The sequence below is a fragment of the Lucilia cuprina genome, chromosome 3, assembly GCF_022045245.1.
Source record: "Lucilia cuprina isolate Lc7/37 chromosome 3, ASM2204524v1, whole genome shotgun sequence".
Lineage (NCBI taxonomy): Eukaryota > Metazoa > Arthropoda > Insecta > Diptera > Calliphoridae > Lucilia > Lucilia cuprina.
The window spans coordinates 7,360,043-7,363,890 of record NC_060951.1 but is presented as its reverse complement, the minus strand read 5'-3'; the positions used below and the strand labels follow the sequence as shown (position 1 = coordinate 7,363,890).

Here is a 3,848-nt window from a genome sequence, read left to right as displayed (position 1 = left end):
CAGTTCTAGTTCAGTTCTAGTTCAGTTCTAGTTCAGTTCTAGTTCAGTTCTAGTTCAGTTCTAGTTCAGTTCTAGTTCGGTTCTAGTTTAGTTCTAGTTTAGTTCTAGGTTAGTTCTAGTTCAGTTCTAGTTCTAGTTCAGTTCTAGTTCTAGTTCTAGTTCTAGTTCTAGTTCTAGTTCTAGTTCTAGTTCTAGTTCTAGTTCAGTTCTAGTTCTAGTTCAGTTCTAGTTCAGTTCTAGTTCAGTTCTAGTTCAGTTCTAGTTCAGTTCTAGTTCAGTTCTAGTTCAGTTCTAGTTCAGTTCTAGTTCAGTTCTAGTTCAGTTCTAGTTTTAGTTCTAGTTCAGTTCTAGATCAGTTCTAGTTCAGTTCTAGTTCTAGTTCTGTTCTAGTTCTGTTCTAGTTCTGTTCTAGTTCTGTGCTAGTTCTGTTCTAGTTCTGTTCTAGTTCTGTTCTAGTTCTGTTCTAGTTCTGTTCTAGTTCTGTTCTAGTTCTGTTCTAGTTCTGTTCTAGTTCTGTTCTAGTTCTGTTCTAGTTCTGTTCTAGTTCTGTTCTAGTTCTGTTCTAGTTCTGTTCTAGTTCTGTTCTAGTTCTGTTCTAGTTCTGTTCTAGTTCTGTTCTAGTTCTGTTCTAGTTCTGTTCTAGTTCTGTTTTAGTTCTGTTCTAGTTCTGTTCTAGTTATGTTTTAGTTCTGTTCTAGTTGTGTTCTAGTTCAGTTCTAGCTCTGTTTTGTGTTTCTTCTAGTTTTGCTCCAGTTGTATTCTAGCTACGTTCTTGTTTAGTTTTCGATCAGATCTATTTTAGTTCAGTCCTTTCCTTTTTTCAAATTATCATAAAACGTCAAACATAAGTTTTAATATTAAATACTTTTTACCCAAAAGTTTGAAAGAATTATGTCATATATGTACATGTTTTAACTTAACATAGACCTAAATTTTTTTAACCCACAAAATACAACAAATGTACAATAATCACCCTAAATGTAGGCCATAATTATTTTATAATTAAAGTTGATATATATCTATCCAACATAATGATACCTACATTTGGTTGGTTACAAAAAATGCCATTGGCTAAATTATGACATTTATGAGTTTGTAAGTTAAAGTAAAAAAAAAAGAGAACTTAATGTGAAGAAAATGAATAATTGTAGTTACAACAAGGTACCTAAGGCGGTCACTGTGCCAAAAGGTTAAAATTTATATACAGTTTTTTTTATATTTTTTACATTGTACAATGTAAAATACTACCACATAGTATTTGTGTATACAAAAACAATGTTTAAAGCTTAATCCGCCTAAAAGTATGCTACCATTTTTTAGCAGCTGACCTTGTTTATATATTTTAAACATTTGGTGTATTGAAGCGTTTAAGCAGTTGTTGTTTTAGGTTTGTAAACTATTTGTAATGTTGTTGGTAGAAAAAAATCTATTTTTTTCTTGCAGAATTTCAGGTGTGTTTTTACCAACACCTCGACAACAAGAAAAGTGTTGTACAATTTTAGTTTTGCCCTTTTTTCTACCACCCATCTAGGGTGGTAGTTTTCCTTTAGTTTTAATTTTATGTTAACAATTTATTTATTTAGTTAGTATGTGGTTAGTTTATTCTCAGTTCACGTGTACGCTGAACTAACTGACACTCTTCGTGGTTGTCCCTTTTTATTAGTTTATTTGTCATAATGTTGAAAAGTCACGCATATTTTAATCATTTACAACGAACATGTGTTCTTCTAATACATTGTAAAAACAACAGTTGTCAGTATTTATACGATTCTGCGTACAGGTGCGTGTGTCTTTCTGTTTTATGCAGAAAACCACATACACATGTCACGTCACTTAGATTGCTGCATATTGTAATGAAACGAGTGAGAAAGAAAGAAAGAAAGTGAGAAAATAGCAACAACACTAAGAGGAAATTTTCATGTAACATCTACATGACATGTGAACAACATGCCAAACATTATAACATGACTGGGGGTTTTGTGTATGTGACTTTTTTCCATGTTTTGGAAATATAATGATGATCATAAAAGATTTATTTGAGTATTTGTGCAAAATTATATTTAGCTTAGTGTTATATTCTATTGTTTTTAAGTTGGGAACAACTAGACGTATGATTAATATTAATTTATTTTCCTTATAGATGTAGTTATGGTTCAGTTCTAGTTCTGTTCTAGTTCTATTCTAGTTTTGTTCTACTTCTGTTCTAGTTCTGTTGTAGTTCTGTTGTAGTTCTGTTGTAGTTCTGTTGTAGTTCTGTTCTAGTTCTGTTCTAGTTCTGTTCTAGTTCTGTTCTGTTCTAGTTCTGTTCTAGTTCTGTTCTAGTTCTGTTCTAGTTCTGTTCTAGTTTTGTTCTAGTTCTGTTCTAGTTCTGTTCTAGTTCTGTTCTAGTTCTGTTCTAGTTCTGTTCTAGTTCTGTTCTAGTTCTGTTCTAGTTCTGTTCTAGTTCTGTTCTAGTTCTATTCAAGTTCTGTTCTAGTTCTGTTCTGTTCTAGTTCTGTTCTAGTTCTGTTTTAGTTCTGTTCTAGTTCTGCTCTAATTGTGTTCTAATTCTGTTTTAGTTTTGTTCTAGTTTTCTTGCACTTTATATTTAAACCTCTTAAATCTATCTCCTAAAAGTATACATCAATAAAATTTAACATTTTCTCTATTTTAACTCCTTAAATTTATTCTATTTTATTAATTTTCAAAACTGTATGCTAAATTTGTTGAAAAACCCTTAAGCCACCACTACAATTAGTTTTCATTTTGTTTTGTTGGTTTCACAAAAGCAAAGTTTCTGCTTCATTTTAAAACAACAATGAAAACGTAGTTGCTGGCGAACTAGCAACCCCCTTAAGTATGCTTTAGTTTACATATGCATTTAAATGTATATTTTTATTAATGCTAAGAAACACAAAGCAAAAACCAAAAACTTTCATTAACGGCTTTCACTTGACTGGATCTTTTTTAAGTCAATATGCCATGAAAATTTTCTTTTGCACTATTTACAATCTGAAAGGAATAAGACAATAGAGAAAGCTTTCAATTACTCTTGGTTTCATTAAGAGCCAAAAGTCTGTTAAGATATTTTTTGTTTTCTGACTAAAACTTCTAACTTTTGAACAAGGACACTGTGTTATGTATTTTACTTTTTCCTTTACAGTGTCATCTGCTCATTGCCATAAAAATATTTTGGCAAATATCAACTGCATTACCTAAAAAAGAAATGAAAAAAAAACAACAATGCTGTTGAAGAATTGTTTTAGGGATATTGCGAAAAATATCGTAAATTCAGACATGACAAATGATCAAAATTAACTGCAACCTAATTTTCGTTAAATAACATCTTTGTCGGACACAAAGTAGAGCACATTTTCAGGTCATCATTTTACAGCTTTTGCTTTTATCATTTTGACACTTTTTTATTAAAACTTGAGTAATTGTTTAAGAGTTCACGAGGAAATAAGTTTCCTTTTTGGACGGGTTTCCTTTTTTATAGTTTTTTTATATTTTCAGTTAAGTATTAAAAATTCATAGCATAACTTTTAAGAGTTTTAATAATGTTGATTTGGACAATAACGTTTATTGTTTGTGACGGGAGTTAGTTACTCGCGAAATATAGAAAAATAATTTGAAAACTTTTTTAATAAGTGAACTTTTAATTATTAAATTGTGAACTAGAACAGAAACAGAACAGAACCAGAACAAAACTAGAACAAAACTAGAACAGAACTAGAAAAGAATTAAAACTAGAACTAGAGCAGAACTAGAACAGAACTAGAACAGAACTAGAACAGAACTAGAACAGAACTAGAACAGAACAGAACTAGAGCAGAACTAGAACAGAACTAGAACAGAACTAGAACAGA

At 30.7% G+C, this 3,848-nt stretch overlaps 1 protein-coding gene across 1 annotated transcript in view; it reads right to left on the bottom strand.

The window, feature by feature from the left end:
- The window catches only part of LOC111678696 (serine/threonine-protein phosphatase alpha-2 isoform), a 23,145-nt gene that overhangs the window by 17,820 nt on the left and 1,477 nt on the right, over positions 1–3,848 (bottom strand). The gene's annotated exons all lie outside the window — the stretch shown is intronic.